This window comes from Bombina bombina, chromosome 6 (assembly GCF_027579735.1).
Source record: "Bombina bombina isolate aBomBom1 chromosome 6, aBomBom1.pri, whole genome shotgun sequence".
Lineage (NCBI taxonomy): Eukaryota > Metazoa > Chordata > Amphibia > Anura > Bombinatoridae > Bombina > Bombina bombina.
Window position 1 is genome coordinate 598,919,952 of NC_069504.1, and position 19,642 is coordinate 598,939,593.

At 39.7% G+C, this 19,642-nt stretch overlaps 1 protein-coding gene across 1 annotated transcript in view; it reads left to right on the top strand.

Moving 5' to 3' along the window:
* The window catches only part of PCSK6 (proprotein convertase subtilisin/kexin type 6), a 742,641-nt gene that overhangs the window by 338,687 nt on the left and 384,312 nt on the right, over nt 1–19,642 (top strand). The window lies entirely within an intron of this gene.

Consider the following 19,642-nt stretch of genomic DNA (forward strand, 5'->3'; position numbering starts at 1 on the left):
CTTTGAAGTTTTACTTGCAAGCAACCAAGATTTCCGTCAAACATCATCTTTGTTTGTTGTCTATTCTGGAAAACGTGGAGGTCAAAAAGCTACGGCTACCTCTTTCTTTTTGGCTGAAAAGCATCATCCGTTTGTCATATGAGACTGCTGGACAGCAGCCTTCTGAAAGGATTACAGCTCACTCTACTAGAGCAGTGGCTTCCACATGGGCTTTTAAAAATGATGCTTCTGTTGAACAGATTTGTAAGGCTGTGACTTGGTCTTCGCTTCATACCTTTTCCAAATTTTACAAATTTGATTCTTTTGCTTCTTCGGAGGCTATTTTTGGGAGAAAGGTTTTGCAAGCAGTGGTGCCTTCCATTTAGGTTTCTGTCTTGTCCCTCCCTTCATCCGTGTCCTAAAGCTTTGGTATTGGTATTGGTATCCCACAAGTAAGGATGAATCTGTGGACTCGGTACATCATGCAAAAGAAAACAAAATTTATGCTTACCTGATAAATTTCTTTCTTTTGCGATGTACCTAGTCCACGGCCCGCCCCGTCTATTCAAGACAGATGGTATTTTTTATTAAAAACTTCAGTCATTCTCTTTTTTCTTCCTTGGCCTTCGTTCGAATGACTGGGGGGTGGAGTTAAGGGGGGGGGAGCTATATAGACAGCTCTGCTGTGGTGCTCTCTTTGCTACTTCCTGTCAGGAAGGACAATATCCCACAAGTAAGGATGAATCCGTGGACTTGGTACATCGCAAAAGAGAGAAATTTATCAGGTAAGCAATGATCTCCAAAATCATCATGGAGCAATTGTTTGTGTTGCTGGTAGCTCCAGCATGGCCTCACAGGTTTTGGTATGCCGATCTTGTTCGGATGTCCAGTTGCCAACCTTGGCCACTTCCTTTAAACGGCCACTGTAAATAAATATTTTCTATGCCTGTTACTAACTAACTACCCCAAATACGCTTTTTATCAATAGCATTTCATTAACATATCTCTACCGTATATCAGAAATCTTGTCTGCAAATTTAATTGTTTTCCAAACCCACTCCGTGGGTATCCTTTGCTCTGTACCAATCTGTTTACAATACCTAGGTTTCAAAATGGCACTTTAAACACAAAATTATTGGTTTAAGTATTTTGAACATGCAGTGCTGAAAATAGTGGGCAGGATAACGTGACATCATCGGCGAATAAAAGATATAACTTTTAGAACGTTATGAAACTTTGTTTTGGAGAAAATATAGGTCAGTAGGTTTTAATTAATGTTTATTAACTTTAATATGTTAGTTGTTTAGCTTAAAAATTATAACAGAAAGTAATCCTTTAAGACCAGACTTTCTGTCTTAAGGTCCGTTTTTTTCCATCAGGATCTCAAATCATTAAATTTGAAGGTATGGAAATTGAATGCCTAGTGCTTAGTCATAGTGGTTTCTCTGACTCAATGATTAATACTATGTTACAGGCGCGTAAATCTGTTTCTAGGAAGCTTTATTATCGAGTTTGGAAGAATTATATTTCATGGTGTTCTCATAAATTTTCCAGGCTTTCTTTTAGAATTCCTAGAATGTTAGTTTCTTCAGGATGGTTTGGATAAGGGTTTGTCTGCAGGTTCCTTGAAGGGACAAATCTCTGCTCTTTCTGTTTTATTTCACAGAAAGATTGCTAAACTTCCTGATATTCACTGTTTTGTACAGGCTTTGGTTCGTATCAAGCCTGTCATTAAATCAATCTCTCCTCCTTGGAGTCTTAATTTGGTTTTGAAGGCTTTACAGGCTCCTCCATTTGAGCCTATGCATTCTTTGGACAGTAAACTACTTTCTTGGAAAGTGTTGTTCCTTTTGGCCATCTCTTCTGCTAGAAGAGTTTCCGATTTATCTGCTCTTTCTTGTGAATCTCCTTTTCTGATTTTCCCTCAGGATAAGGCAGTTTTGCGGACTTCATTTAAATTTCTACCTAAGGTTGTGAATTCTAACAACATTAATAGAGAAATTGTTGTTCCTTCTTTGTGTCCTAAGAATTCTTTGGAGAGATCATTACGTTCTTTGGATGTTGTAAGAGCTTTGAAATATTATGTTGAAGCTACTAAAGATTTCAGGAACTCTTCTAGTCTTTGTTGTTTTTTCTGGACCTAGGAAAGGTCAGAAGGCTTCTGCCATTTCCTTGGCATCTTTTGAAATCTTTTGAAATCAAAGCTTTTGATTAATCAGGCTTATTTGGAGTCGGGTCAGGCCCCGTCTCAGAGAATCACAGCTCATTCTGCTAGATCAGTCTCCTTCGTGGGCTCTTAAGAATGAAGCTTCAGTTGATCAGATTTGCAAAGCAGCAGCTTGGTCTTCTTTGCATAAGTTTACTAAATTGTACCGTTGTGATGCATTTGCTTCTTCAGAAGCAGTTTTTGGTAGAATAGTTTTTCAGGCAGCTGTTTCAGTTTGATTCCTCTGCTTATGATTAGGTTTTTTCTTTTCATTTATGAGAATAAACTTATGTTTTGGGTTGTGGATTAATTTTTTTAGCGGAAAATGGCTGTTATTATTTTTATCCCTCCCTTTCTAGTGACTCTTTTGTGGAATTCCACATCTTGGGTATTACTATCCCATACGTCACTAGCTCATGGACTCTTGCCAATTACATGAAAGAAAACCATAATTTATTTAAGAACTTACCTTCATTTCTTTCATATTCGCAAGAGTCCATGAGACCCACCCTTTTTATGGTGGTTATGATTGTTTGTATAAAGCACAATTATTTCCAAATTCCTTTTCTCCAACATAGGTGTGTCCGGTCCACGGCGTCATCCTTACTTGTGGGATATTCTCTTCCCCAACAGGAAATGGCAAAGAGCCCAGAAAAGCTGGTCACATGATCCCTCCTAGGCTCCGCCTTCCCCAGTCATTCTCTTTGCCGTTGTACAGGCAACATCTCCACGGAGATGGCTTAGAGTTTTTTAGTGTTTAACTGTAGTTTTTATTATTCAATCAAGAGTTTGTTATTTTAAAATAGTGCTGGTATGTACTATTTACTCTGAAACAGAAAAGAGATGAAGATTTCTGTTTGTAAGAGGAAAATGATTTTAGCAACCGTTACTAAAATCGATGGCTGTTCCACACAGGACTGTTGAGAGGAATTAACTTCAGTTGGGGGAACAGTGAGCAGACTTTTGCTGCTTGAGGTATGACACATTCTAACAAGACGATGTAATGCTGGAAGCTGTCATTTTCCCTATGGGATCCGGTAAGCCATTTTTATTACAGAAAGAAAAAAAGGGCTTCACAAGGGCTTTCTAAGACACTAGACATTTTCTGGGCTAAATCGATTTATATTTTATACTCCATAGCCTTGAGGAATTATTTTAATCTTGGGAATTATGTAAAATAACCGGCAGGCACTGTATTGGACACCTTATTCTCTAGGGGCTTTCCCTAATCATAGGCAGAGTCTCATTTTCGCGCCTGTATTGCGCACTTGTTTTTGAGAAGCATAACATGCAGATGCATGTGTGAGGAGCTCTGATACATAGAAAAGACTTCTGAAGGCGTCATTTGGTATCGTATTCCCCTTTGGGCTTGGTTGGGTCTCAGCAAAGCAGATACCAGGGACTGTAAAGGGGTTAAATATAAAAACGGCTCCGGTTCCGTTATTTTAAGGGTTAAAGCTTCCAAATTTGGTGTGCAATACTTTTAAGGCTTTAAGACACTGTGGTGAAATTTTGGTGAATTTTGAACAATTCCTTCATACTTTTTCGCAATTGCAGTAATAAAGTGTGTTCAGTTTAAAATTTAAAGTGACAGTAACGGTCTATTTTAAAACGTTTTTTGTACTTTGTTATCAAGTTTTTGCCTGTTTAACATGTCTGAACTACCAGATAGACTGTGTTCTGAATGTGGGGAAGCCAAGGTTCCTTCTCATTTAAATAGATGTGATTTATGTGACACAAAATTTAGAGAAAATGATGCCCAAGATGATTCCTCAAGTGAGGGGAGTAAGCATGGTACTGCATCATCCCCTCCTTCGTCTACACCAGTCTTGCCCACACAGGAGGCCCCTAGTACATCTAGCGCGCCAATACTCCTTACTATGCAACAATTAACGGCTGTAATGGATAATTCTATCAAAAACATTTTAGCCAAAATGCCCACTTATCAGCGAAAGCGCGACTGCTCTGTTTTAGAAAATACTGAAGAGCATGAGGACGCTGATGATATTGGTTCTGAAGGGCTCCTACACCAGTCTGAGGGGGCCAGGGAGGTTTTGTCTGAGGGAGAAATTTCAGATTCAGGGAAAATTTCTCAACAAGCTGAACCTGATGTGATTACATTTAAATTTAAATTGGAACATCTCCGCGCTCTGCTTAAGGAGGTGTTATCCACTCTGGATGATTGTGAGAATTTGGTCATTCCAGAGAAACTATGTAAAATGGACAAGTTCCTAGAGGTCCCGGGGCCCCCCGAAGCTTTTCCTATACCCAAGCGGGTGGCGGACATTGTAAATAAAGAATGGGAAAGGCCCGGTATACCTTTCGTCCCTCCCCCCATATTTAAAAGATTGTTTCCTATGGTCGACCCCAGAAAGGACTTATGGCAGACAGTCCCCAAGGTCGAGGGGGCGGTTTCTACTCTAAACAAACGCACCACTATACCCATAGAAGATAGTTGTGCTTTCAAAGATCCTATGGATAAAAAATTAGAAGGTTTGCTTAAAAAGATGTTTGTTCAGCAAGGTTACCTTCTACAACCAATTTCATGCATTGTTCCTGTCACTACAGCCGCGTGTTTCTGGTTCGATGAGCTAGAAAAGGCGATCAATAATAATTCTTCTTCTTATGAGGAGATTATGGACAGAATTCGTGCTCTCAAATTGGCTAATTCTTTCACCCTAGACGCCACTTTGCAATTGGCTAGGTTAGCGGCGAAAAATTCTGGTTTTGCTATTGTGGCGCGCAGAGCGCTTTGGTTAAAATCTTGGTCAGCGGATGCGTCTTCCAAGAACAAATTGCTTAACATTCCTTTCAAGGGGAAAACGCTGTTGTTTGGCCCTGACTTGAAAGAGATTATCTCTGATATCACTGGGGGCAAGGGCCACGCCCTTCCTCAGGATAGGTCTTTCAAGGCCAAAAATAAACCTAATTTTCGTCCCTTTCGCAGAAACGGACCAGCCCCAAGTGCTACGTCCTCTAAGCAAGAGGGTAATACTTCTCAAGCCAAGCCAGCCTGGAGACCAATGCAAGGCTGGAACAAAGGAAAGCAGGCCAAGAAACCTGCTACCAAGACAGCATGAGATGTTGGCCCCCGATCCAGGACCGGATCTGGTGGGGGGCAGACTCTCTCTCTTCGCTCAGGCTTGGGCAAGAGATGTTCTGGATCCTTGGGCGCTAGAAATAGTCTCCCAAGGTTATCTTCTGGAATTCAAGGGGCTTCCCCCAAGGGGGAGGTTCCACAGGTCTCAATTGTCTTCAGACCACATAAAAAAACAGGCATTCTTACATTGTGTAGAAGACCTGTTAAAAATGGGAGTGATTCATCCTGTTCCATTAGGAGAACAAGGGATGGGGTTCTACTCCAATCTGTTCGTAGTTCCCAAAAAAGAGGGAACATTCAGACCAATCTTAGATCTCAAGATCCTAAACAAGTTTCTCAAGGTTCCATCGTTCAAAATGGAAACCATTCGAACTATTCTTCCTTCCATCCAGGAAGGTCAATTCATGACCACGGTGGATTTAAAGGATGCGTATCTACATATTCCTATCCACAAGGAACATCATCGGTTCCTAAGGTTCGCATTCCTGGACAAGCATTACCAGTTTGTGGCACTTCCGTTCGGATTAGCCACTGCTCCAAGGATTTTCACAAAGGTACTAGGTTCCCTTCTAGCGGTGCTAAGACCAAGGGGCATTGCAGTAGTACCTTACTTGGACGACATTCTGATTCAAGCGTCGTCCCTTCCTCAAGCAAAGGCTCACACGGACATTGTCCTGGCCTTTCTCAGATCTCACGGGTGGAAAGTGAACGTAGAAAAAAGTTCTCTGTCTCCGTCAACAAGGGTTCCCTTCTTGGGAACAATAATAGACTCCTTAGAAATGAGGATTTTTCTGACAGAGGCCAGAAAATCAAAACTTCTGAACTCTTGTCAAATACTTCATTCTGTTCCTCTTCCTTCCATAGCGCAGTGCATGGAAGTAATAGGTTTGATGGTAGCGGCAATGGACATAGTTCCTTTTGCGCGCATTCATCTAAGACCATTACAACTGTGCATGCTCAGTCAGTGGAATGGGGACTATACAGACTTGTCTCCGACGATACAAGTAAATCAGAGGACCAGAGATTCACTCCGTTGGTGGCTGTCCCTGGACAACCTGTCACAGGGGATGAGCTTCCGCAGACCAGAGTGGGTCATTGTCACGACCGACGCCAGTCTGGTGGGCTGGGGCGCGGTCTGGGGACCCCTGAAAGCTCAGGGTCTTTGGTCCTGGGAAGAATCTCTTCTACCGATAAATATTCTGGAACTGAGAGCGATACTCAATGCTCTCAAGGCTTGGCCTCAGCTAGCAAAGGCCAAGTTCATACGGTTTCAATCAGACAACATGACGACTGTTGCGTACATCAACCATCAGGGGGGAACAAGGAGTTCCCTGGCGATGGAAGAAGTGACCAAAATCATTCAATGGGCGGAGACTCACTCCTGCCACTTGTCTGCAATCCACATCCCAGGAGTGGAAAATTGGGAAGCGGATTTTCTGAGTCGTCAGACATTTCATCCGGGGGAGTGGGAACTCCATCCGGAAATCTTTGCCCAAATCACTCAATTGTGGGGCATTCCAGACATGGATCTGATGGCCTCTCGTCAGAACTTCAAGGTTCCTTGCTACGGGTCCAGATCCAGGGATCCCAAGGCGACTCTAGTAGATGCACTAGTAGCACCTTGGACCTTCAAACTAGCTTATGTATTCCCGCCGTTTCCTCTCATCCCCAGGCTGGTAGCCAGGATCAATCAGGAGAGAGCATCGGTGATCTTGATAGCTCCTGCGTGGCCACGCAGGACTTGGTATGCAGACCTGGTGAATATGTCATCGGCTCCACCATGGAAGCTACCTTTGAGACGAGACCTTCTTGTTCAAGGTCCGTTCGAACATCCGAATCTGGTCTCACTCCAGCTGACTGCTTGGAGATTGAACGCTTGATCTTATCAAAGCGAGGGTTCTCAGATTCTGTCATTGATACTCTTGTTCAGGCCAGAAGGCCTGTAACTAGAAAAATTTACCACAAAATATGGAAAAAATATATCTGTTGGTGTGAATCTAAAGGATTCCCTTGGGACAAGGTAAAAATTCCTAAGATTCTATCCTTCCTTCAAGAAGGTTTGGAGAAAGGATTATCTGCTAGTTCCTTGAAGGGACAGATTTCTGCCTTGTCTGTGTTACTTCACAAAAAACTGGCAGCTGTGCCAGATGTTCAAGCCTTTGTTCAGGCTCTGGTTAGAATCCAGCCTGTTTACAAACCTTTGACTCCCCCTTGGAGTCTATATTTAGTTCTTTCAGTTCTTCAGGGGGTTCCGTTTGAACCCTTACATTCCGTTGATATTAAGTTATTATCTTGGAAAGTTTTGTTTTTGGTTGCAATTTCTTCTGCTAGAAGAGTTTCAGAATGATCTGCTCTGCAATGTTCTCCTCCTTATCTGGTGTTCCATGCAGATAAGGTGGTTTTACGTACTAAACCTGGTTTTCTTCCGAAAGTTGTTTCTAACAAAAACATTAACCAGGAGATAGTCGTGCCTTCTTTGTGTCCGAATCCAGTTTCAAAGAAGGAACGTTTGTTGCACAATTTGGATGTTGTTCGTGCTCTAAAATTCTATTTAGATGCTACAAAGGATTTTAGACAAACATCTTCCTTGTTTGTTGTTTATTCTGGTAAAAGGAGAGGTCAAAAAGCAACTTCTACCTCTCTCTCTTTTTGGATTAAAAGCATCATCAGATTGGCTTACGAGACTGCCGGACAGCAGCCTCCTGAAAGAATCACAGCTCATTCCACTAGGGCTGTGGCTTCCACATGGGCCTTCAAGAACGAGGCTTCTGTTGATCAGATATGTAAGGCAGCGACTTGGTCTTCACTGCACACTTTTACTAAATTTTACAAGTTTGATACTTTTGCTTCTTCTGAGGCTATTTTTGGGAGAAAGGTTTTGCAAGCCGTGGTGCCTTCCATCTAGGTGACCTGATTTGCTCCCTCCCTTCATCCGTGTCCTAAAGCTTTGGTATTGGTTCCCACAAGTAAGGATGACGCCGTGGACCGGACACACCTATGTTGGAGAAAACAGAATTTATGTTTACCTGATAAATTACTTTCTCCAACGGTGTGTCCGGTCCACGGCCCGCCCTGGTTTTTTAATCAGGTCTGATAATTTATTTTCTTTAACTACAGTCACCAGGGTATCATATGGTTTCTCCTATGGAAATATTCCTCCTTTACGTCGGTCGAATGACTGGGGAAGGCGGAGCCTAGGAGGGATCATGTGACCAGCTTTGCTGGGCTCTTTGCCATTTCCTGTTGGGGAAGAGAATATCCCACAAGTAAGGATGACGCCGTGGACCGGACACACCGTTGGAGAAAGTAATTTATCAGGTAAACATAAATTCTGTTTTTTGATGCTTTTTACTCCTTTCTTTATCACCCCACTACTTGGCTATTCATTAAACTGAATTGTGGGTGTGGTGAGTGGTGTATTTGTATGCATTTTGAGGTCATTTTCATCCATCCGGTGCGGAGCGGGTCCATCTTCAAGACATCAGACACGGACCAATACTCTTCTTCCGATGAATACCCGATGAATGAAGGTTCCTTTAAGTGACGTCATCCAAGATGAGTCCCTTAGACTTCGATCAGCCAATCGGAATTAAGGTTGAAAAAAATCTATTTGGCTGATGCAATCAACCAATAGGATTGAACTTCAATCCTGTTGGCTGATCCAATTAGCTAATAGGATTGAACTGGCATTCTATTGGCTGTTCCAATCAGCCAATAGAATGCAAGCTCAATTCTATTGGCTGATTGGATCAGCCAATAGGATTGAAATTCAATCCTATTGGCTGATTGCATCAGCCAAATAGATTTTTTTTAACCTTAATTCCGATTGGCTGAAAGAATTCTATCAGCCAATCGAAATCTAAGGGACGCCATCTTGGATGACGTCACTTAAAGGAACCTTCATTCGTCGGGTAGTTGTCAGAAGAAGAGGATGCTCCGCGTCTGTCTTGAAGATGGACCTGCTCAGGATGGATGAAGATAGAAGATGCCGTCTGGATGAAGACTTCTGCCCGTCTGGAGGACCACTTCTCCTGGCTTCGTTGAGGATGGATGTCGGATCTTCAAAACTGTAAAGTGGATCTTCAGGGGTTAGTGTTTTTTTTTAAGGGCTTATTGGGTGGGTTTTATTTTTAGGTTAGGGCTTTGGGCCGTAATAGAGCTAAATGCCCTTTTAAGGGCAATGCCCATCCAAATGCCCTTTTCAGGGCAATGGGGAGCTTATGTTTTTTTTAGATAGGGTTTTATTTGGGGGGTTGGTTGTGTGGGTGGTGGGTTTTACTGTTGGGGGGGTTGTTTGAATTTTTTTTCAGGTAAAAGAGCTGATTTCTTTGGGGCAATGCCCCGCAAAAGGCCCTTTTAAGGGCTATTGGTAGTTTAGTTTAGGCTAGGGTTTTTTTTATTTTGGGGGGCTTTTTTATTTTGATAGGGCTATTAAATTAGGTGTAATTAGTTTAAGTATCTTGTAATTTGTTTTTTATTTTCTGTAATTTAGTGGGGGTTTTTTTTGTAATTTAGCTAATTGTATTTAATTTATTTAATTGTATTTAATTTAGGTAATTTAATTGTAGTGTTAGGTGTTAGTGTAACTTAGGTTAGGTTTTATTTTACAGATGAATTTGTATTTATTTTAGCTAGGTAGTTAGTATATAGTTAATAACTATTTAGTAACTGTTCTACCTAGTTAAAATACATACAAACTTGCCTGTAAAATAAAAATAAACGCTAAGCTAGCTACAATGTAACTATTAGTTATATTGTAGCTAGAAAATAGAGGTGTAACCCCAGGCGCCTACCCTAAGGAGGCTAGGTGAATAAAACTGTGAAAATAGAATTTAAACTTCAGTGTTGTCTAAAAAATGTGTTTTAATACATAAATTTAAAATGAATATTTTGCAGATAAAAACAAGTAAACATACAATGCTACAATGCATTGTATGTTTACTTGTTTTTATCTGCAAAATATTCATTTTAAATTTATGTAATAAAACACATTTTTTAGACAACACTGAAGTTTAAATTCTATTTTCACAGTTTTATTCACCTAGCCTCCTTAGGGTAGGCGCCTGGGGTTACACCTCTATTTTCTTCTCTAACATTGGGTACCAGCTAGGAATACCCCCTCCCCCGGGCATATAGGTTGTTGTTAGGCGCTGAGGTCAACCTTTTCTAATTTTACTTTAACATATCCTAGCAAGTCCTTAGCAGCCAATCATATTAGAAAATTATAAATAAGATGGATTCATTTAATTCATTGAGACAAGATGTACTTATAGAAGTCAACCAACACTCCAAATTAATAAGTATTGAAGTTGAGGAAGAAGAAACTATAGATATTCAGTCCATTTTTAAGGACTTAGAAAAACTATTAATTTCAGAAGTTAAATTTAAAGCGGAAATATCTTTTTTAAGAAAATGTCTTGAATTAGATATCATACCAAAGGGATTAATTACTCATAAAGAGTGTGCCTTTCCCTTGTCAAATTCAATCTCTGACAAATGGAAAATGGTGTTAATCAACACCTCAAGGCAGTTAATGAGGCTGATTATCGAATATAGAGAATCCCTCACCACTGAGATGGATTACGAGATTAAAGAAAATGAAGCAATCTTGCTAAACTTAGAACATTCCGGACAGGAGTCCAAGGATCTGACAGATAAGAGAGATAATTTGGTGAAAAGAGTAAAAAAAGCCAGAGAAGATGTCATCCAAAAGAAAACCAAAAAACTTATGAGGGAGCTTGAAAACAAAGAAAATAAAGAAAATAGTGACGAGACAAAGGAACCCACTACTACAATTGAGAACACCGAGGCAGAGATAGTCAATAGCAAAAGCTTGACTACAAAAACTGCACATACACTGAAACAGAGATGAAATACAAGTTTCAGAGAATAAGCAAGAATACAAAAGACGACTCCATAAACAGGAACATTCCAACACATCTAATTATAATAACTATGAGATGCGAGAAAATGACCATAGAAGATCTCCCTATCCAAATCGTGGACAAAAACCCGGGTATAGACAAAACCGGAGGCGATACAATGACTACAATAATTACAGGGAATTTAATGACAACAGAGAGAGAAGACCAAGGTATAATTATACTCCCGAAAGAAGGGGAAATGATTATGGGTACACTCCCCAAAGAAGGAGAGATACGAGGCCGAGAGTCTACTACTCCCCAGACAGAAGGACAAACCAATGGAACAATAGATGGGACCATTATGATAACAGGACACCAAAACATCACAACTTCAATAATCAAACCAACTGGAGAGGGGATCACTATTCACAAAGGAGACAACATCACTATAGGAGGACACAAGGAAACAGACAAAACGAATGGATACCTGCCTTTTACCAACAAAGAGAAAATATCAATTTTGAAGAATACAAAAGAGACCACTCCAACTATACACATAGGGAGGCCTACAAGACACCTCAAATGAAAGGAGGTCGGAAGACAGCCCAAGATGAACCCCGTGGGAAAACACTAGACGATGGACACACAAAGGATGAGTGGAGGATTCAACATTGCATTAAAAGAACAGAACCAAGAGTTGATCCACAAACATCCACTACTCCTAACATCGAGGTCTTATCTTCATCCTCTTCTTTTTTAGAGTTGGAACATCTACCCAGCAAAGAGAAAGACAAACAACCGATGACCCAAAAAAACACAGGACCAGAAAAACCAAAAGCATCAAAAAGAAGACTCATCGAGGAAGAAGAGGAGGAATAAAACTGAATAAGAAATCAAACATGAAATCCAATCAGGGACAGGATCCAGACAAAAATGCGAAAAATAACAACGGCATTTTTAATCTTAGTTCACACACCCTGACGAAAGATGAGGATTCAGTTCTGAAGTTTGGCTTATCGTTTGCTCCCACTAAGAGTCTAGATAAATTTCAAACATTTATCAACACCAAGGAATTTGTGAGGAAACTCACACTCAAAAGGTTCTTTTCGAGGTCTCCAACTGAAAGATTGGCTTATACACCAAAAGAATATACAGACTCTTTCAGACACACGGAACTTAAACCTAAATCTACTTTTTATCCAGTTGCGAGCAAAGGAGTAGCTATAGAAACCTTTGAGAATCTAGTATGTCGAGAAATTAGAAATATCCAACAGAGGAAACTCAAAATAAGGAAACACAATCTCACCACTCAACAGCTGAAAACAATTAAGGAACTTGAAAACAACTATGACCTAAGCATTAAACCGGCCGATAAGGGAGGAGGCATCGTCGTCATGAATAGAAGTGACTACGAATCAGAAAATGAAAGAATATTGAGCGACCGAAACACCTACTGCAAATTACGCTCAAATCCGCTGGGAACATACAAGAAAGAATTACTGAGCATACTGGATAAGGCAAAAGAAAAAGGGATCCTTACCGAGAAAGAATACAAATACATCAATATAAATCATCCTATAACTCCTGTGATATATCACCTACCCAAAATTCATAAATCACTGCAAAACCCCCCCGGAAGACCGATTATTTCAGGTATCGGATCACTCAGTAGTAATCTATCTGAATACGTCGACCTGAATTTACAGAGATATGTTCAGAAACTTCCCTCTTACTTGAAAGACTCTACCCAGGTTTTAAATCTACTGGAAGATATAACATGGGAAGAAGGCTATATTTTAGCCAGTTGTGATGTCACCTCATTATACACCTGTATTCCTCACCAAGAAGGACTCGAAGGGGTGGAATATTTCCTAAAAAAGGATAATGAAGTCGTAGATGAACAAAGGAGATTCATTCTGGACAGTATTAAGTATATACTACAACACAACTACTTCTGTAACAACGGACAATATTACCAACAAATTTGTGGAACAGCAATGGGGACCAGGTTCGCGCCTAGCTATGCTAACCTATATATGGGTAAATGGGAGCATATCTTTTGGGAATCTTGCCCAGCTAGCGCGGACCTGGTCCTCTACCGTCGTTACATTGACGATATACTAATAGTCTGGAAGGGGACACAATCGGATCTTGACTTCACCTTTGAAATCATGAATAAAAACAAGAACAACCTACATTTTACATATACCAGCAGCCAGACCGATATAATTTTCCTCGACTTGAAAATCGAAGTAAAGAATGGGAAGCTAGAGACCTCAACCCACTTTAAACAAGTAGATAGCAATAACTATATACACATGACCAGTTGCCATCACTATAATTGGAAAAATAACATACCAAAGAGTCAACTGTTAAGAATGAGGAAAAACTGTTCCACTACAGACAAATGGGAAGAACAGGCAACAACGATAAAATGTAAATTTCTTGAGAGAGGGTATAACGAGACAGTTGGACCAAAAAATTCAAGAAGTCAGGAGGATCGATAGATCGACTCTTACAAAATATAAAAAACCCAAAACAACAACAAATGAAGAGTCATTCGACATAGCGATGATCACAGAGTACAGTGATAACAAAAATATCATTGAAAAAATATTCAAAAAACATTGGGGCATACTAAAAGACGATGATCTGATAGGTGAAAAACTCCCTATTCAACCTAGGTTTATTTATAGAAAAACCAAGAACCTAAAGAATAAACTAGCCCCGAGCATACCTAAGAAAAAGACCGCCAGAGTTACAGACGTGTTTGGAAAAGAAATTAAAGGATTCTTTCCGTGCATATCATGCAAGTCTTGTAAACACGGCATAAAAGCATCATCCTTCATTTGCCATAACACCAAGGAAACATATAAGATCAAGGATCTAATCAGATGCCAAGACAAGGGCATTATATACATGCTTCAATGCTCATGTGGCCTACAATATGTAGGCCAAACTTCTAGAACCCTGAAGGATAGGATGCGAGAACATCTGCTACTGATCGAAAAACTAAATGTAGACACAGCTCTATACAAACACTTTGCAGATAAACATAAAGGTAATACTAAAGAACTCACCTTTCTAGGGATACAAAAGATCAAAAAGGATTGGAGAGGAGGGAATTATGAAAAAAGACTCCTCACAGTAGAATCCAGGTGGATCTTTAACCTAGATTGTCTATACCCAAGAGGTCTTAATAACAAAGAAGATTTGTCGCACCTTTTTAATATGGCCTAACTACATCAAACATTCTGAATTATAAATAGATTCACTACAAAAGGAATCTTCCTGGACCAAATCAACCCCTCTCAAAATGTCCTCACCAAACCAGAAATTCTGAATCGAAAACAGATACCTCAGAAAATTAATCTCCTTTTACCAAAAAATCTCTCTCTCAAATTACATCTTATGATTCAAGTCTTGATAAGAAACATCAGAAATAACATGTAAATAGGGTAATGACTAAAAGTAAACATTGTTACACTCCTGCGAAACCCATACTCCGCTCTAAGTCCCCATAAGTCCCCTAAGTTCTATAGGGATCATATATCCCCTCCATCTCCTTATAGTAATGAATCATCTATTTTAACGAAACATGTAGAAAACTGTTCATCTAGGTTAGTACACATTTCCATCTCCTTTATTATGTTCTACCAATTAAGTAGGTAGTATGTGAACATTCCAATTTTACATCACCAAAAAGTTGTAACGAAATTAGGAAAAGTTATCCTATAAAGAAGAATTCTCTTTAAGAAAATTCCAAATCACCAAACTTCTGAAAGCACAAAGAGCTTTTGAAAATATCCCTCATTATTTGAAAGAAAATATAGGGTACAACTCCTCTTTCCTTAATACACCAAAATCCACCCCCCATGTTATTTATTTATATAGAAATGACTCAAGTTTCTTTCCAAAAGATTTCCTTTTCTAGGAACGAATAAAGTGACATACGATTCCTCCATATATCTTCGTAAAAAATATATTATTAATACGTTAAAAATCTGTTTATCGACAGTCTCAAAATTTCAGTTGGGAACAAACATATTTATTGTGAGCAAATAGATACGATAGCTAAATCCGGCATCCTGATACTAAGACCTTCATTTTGAAGACCATCCAAATAAAAGAAATCCCCTAGAAGAACAATATTAGATAACACCATCACATTAGGATTAAGATTGTGAGCAAATAGATACGATAGTTATATCCGGCATCCTGGAACTAAGACCTTTATTTTGAAGACCATCCAAATAAAATAAATCCCCTAGAAAGAACAATATTAGATAACACCATCACATTAGGATTAATACAATCCTTACATTCAAATAGTACGATGAAACATCCACACTCCAACAATCAGGGCCATTGACATAGCCCATGAACACACCAATAGCAAGGCAGGATTAGGCAAACCCACTTTTCAGGACCAATCAAAGGCGCCAACCCGAGGCCGTGACGTCATGACCAATCAGGTTGGTCCGATCACGGACCTATTTTTAGCAGCCTAAAGAAACCCAAAAATGGTAAGGAAATAAACAAACCATATACACCCCCACTTCAATTGAAATATATCACCCAATTCGAGTATACGATCTAGACAAACTGATCGTAAAAATTACCTAGACCGGAAGTGACGTCACGTAACCCACGGAGGTATTAGGAAGGGACTAATAATAACAAAAACCCGTTTTTAACAACAAAGATTAAGCTTAAGAAATAATCCATTATTGCTTTATACTAAAGCAAGACAACTACACTTAATTATATTAAGAAACACTTAGCCCCAAAAAAGAAATTTAATTCGTCAAACCGGAAGTAAACATCAAAATTACTTCCGGTCAAATAACCTATATAAGGCTACCACTTGTGAACTAAAACCAGTCTTGAGAAAGGCCTAGCACGGGCCGAAACGCGTTGACCAGCACTGGTAAGCCTTATTTCATTATTTGCTGAACATTTAGGACAATCTACACTATATTTTTTCTCTTCTCTCTCCACAGGTTATTGCTTTTTTGTTTTTTCCATTTTTTCACTTATTCCAATTTGATTTGAAGATTTTTTGTTTGAGGATAAGGATTTTGAAGAATATTGGAGCACTCACATTTTTCCACACACCACTTTTATTGAGACATTTTCTACACCCAAGTTTGCATTATTTGTATTGATTTTGGAACAGTTTGGATACCACATTTCTTTCACTGTTATCTGGACTATATATATATATATATATATATATATATATATATATATATATATATATATATATATTTTTTTTGGACTATATATTTTTTGGACTATATTATATAATTTTTTGGATTTTATCCTGAGGAGTTTTTTTCACATACACATATTATTTGGATTTTATCATAGAGGAGTTTTTTTTTCACATTTTTTCATAGACTTTCCACTTTTTTCTCCTCAAAATTGATTGTTCATCGCTGCTATTTGTATACTATTGTATTGTACAGCATTGCTCAAGTATTATTGTATTGCTTTTATATTTCACTGTTTTATTCTACTTTTATCCCATTGTGTTATTTATCATGGATCCATGAAGCATTGTATGTTTACTTGTTTTTATCTGCAAAATATTCATTTTAAATTTATGTATTAAAACACATTTTTTAGACAACACTGAAGTTTAAATTCTATTTTCACAGTTTTATTCACCTAGCCTCCTTAGGGTAGGCGCCTGGGGTTACACCTCTATTTTCTTCTCTTACATTGGGTACCAGCTAGGAATACCCCCTCCCCCGGGCATATAGGTTGTTGTTAGGCGCTGAGGTCAACCTTTTCTAATTTTATATTGTAGCTAGCTTATGGTTTATTTTATAGGTAAGTATTTTTAAATAGGAATTATTTTGTTATTAATTTAAGTTTTATTTAGATTTATTTTAATTATATTTAAGTTAGGGGGTGTTAGGGTTAGACTTAGATTTAGGGGTTAATAAATTTAGTATAGTGGCGGTGACATTGGGGGCGGCAGATTTTAGGGACAGTAGATTAGGGGTTAATATTTAACTAATGTTTGCGAGGCGGTTTAGGGGTTAATATGTTATAGTGGCGGCGATGTCGGGAGCGGTACATTAGTGGTTAATTTTATTTTAGTGTTTCTGAGATGCAGGAGGACCTCGGTTTAGGGGTTAATAGGTAGTTTATGGGTGTTAGTGTACTTTTTAGCACTTTAGTTATGAGTTTTATGCTACGGCGTTGTAGTGTAAAACTCACAACTACTGACTTTTGAATGCGGTACGAATCTTGACGGGATAGGGTGTACCGCTCACTTTTTGGCCTCCCAGGACAAGCTCGTAATACCGGCGCTATGGAAGTCCCATAGAAAAGACTATACGCAATTTGCGTAAGTTGATTTGCAGTAAGGCCAAAAAAGTGTGCAGTGCCCCTAATTCTGCAAGACTCGTAATACCAGCGGTAGTAAAAAAGCAGCGTTATGAGGCTTAAAGCTGCTTTTTTTACTCATAACGCAAGACTCGTAATCTAGCCGATAGTCTTTTAAAAGCTTTACTGATTGATAAGCAAACTGCTAATTTGAACATAGGCCTTATACAAGTCACTAAAGTCCAAAACATGGTTCAGTATACTTTTAAGTAGCTTGCAGTAACGAAAGCCCAATAGACACTAGTGCTTGAATTGAACAGTAAAGGGTGAGGTTGACCGAGAATACCTGATAGGTGCATCTGGTTTGAAATAGCTGTCACTAGTAAGGTAGACACAGGTTTCTTAACATGCACAGGATACCCGTTGGTGAAACTGTCACGGGATACTAGATAGGTACTGCAGGCACAGCTTCAGGAACAAGGTGAGTATATACCTAGAGAGCTGCAGCCACAGCTGAAGACGGACTGAAGTCTCTGCATCCCCTTACGTGGGATGCCGAGATGAGGAGCAGCACGCTTGGCATTCGCCAAGACACCGGGTCTCTGATCCTGTAAATATCCTTACACCAAGAGTGTTTACAAGATTACTGAGAGCTCTATTGTTTTAACTAAAGGAATCTCTGTAGTTTCTTACTTAAATTAGCTTTTGGTTCAGGCTCCCTCTTTTTATCTGGCTGTGTCTTATACTCATATGGTACTTCAACTGGTTCCGATTCTTGATTGGAAAATAAATCTTCCAAAGAGCTCCTTCACTCCCTCTTTTAGAAAGCTACGGCTGTTATTTTAGCTGCCTGTCTTGAAGCCTTAATTCATATGGCATATTTGGTTGTGAGGAAAGATTTCCCTGAGCGCGTTACTACTCATTCTATTTATTAGGGCAGTTGCCATTTCTTGGGCTTTCAAGGTAGCTGCTTGGTGGACTTTGCACACTTTTTTCAAAATGTTATAACTTTGAGGTGTATGCTTCTTCTGAAGCTACTTTTGGATGGAAAGTTCTGCAGGCCGTAGAGCTTGATCAGTAACAACTGCCTGCACTAATTGTCCCTCATTTCATAATGATCTTGTGGACTTTACTGTTTTGGTATAAATTCCCACATGTGATGACTCTTGGACTCTCACTATCTGATTAAGGAAAACAACTTTTATGAATACCTGAATTTGTTTTAGTATGGTGAGAGTAGAAGAGTGCCACCTTTTTTATTCAGACAGTGGCAACAATTGTTTTGCACTTTTGCCCTGCTTTACATTCCCTGCTTTTCTGTTTTATACATCAACTTGGCTATATGTATGACTCAGTGGCGTCACTAGGGGGAGGCGGGGGGGGGGGCGGGCCGCACCCGGGTGACACCCACCAGGGGGTGACACCAAAAAAAAAAAAAATTTTTTTTTTTTTTTTAAATTTTATTGAAATTCAAAGAAATACAATGTTGAGATGCATAGATTTATTTTTATTAGAGGGGCTGGCATTTGTGAACATTGGTGGGACTGGGGAAGATGTAGACACACAATTTTTTTGCCCCTTGAGCCAGTGCTGCAATTTCAACAAATAGTTTTCCCGGCTGCTTTTGCTTGTTTGTACTTTGCTTCTCCCCTGCCCAATTTCGCTATGAATGTTGTGGGCATGCCGTGGGGCTTGCAAAGTTGCGCTGCTAGCCTAAACCTGCCTGCCTATCTGTGCTCACTGCTCAGTGACATGTGGAGCAGTGGAGTCATTCACTGCTGTGCTGTCTCTCTAAACGGGAACTGGCAAATCATGAGGGGATGCCTGGCACCTGACCGCATGACTGTTTGACACTGTCTTTAAAGTGAAGGAGCCACTTATGATGCCCACCAGACCATTACGGTTACGGTACACTAAGTGCACACTGAACAGGTAGGAGGGCGGGCGGGGGTCTGGGGGTGGGCAGAGTGCAGAGGTGATTGGCCATAAGAAGCGGTAGGCACGCGGCCCGGGGCTGTGCACTGACAGACTTGGAACAGAGTCAGAGAGCAGAATTTTCATAGTTTGCACCTAAACCTTTTCTTTAGTGATTTATTTTTAGAGTGCTCTGTTTATCTTTCATTTGATGCTCTGCTGAGCCAGGGAGCAGCTCTA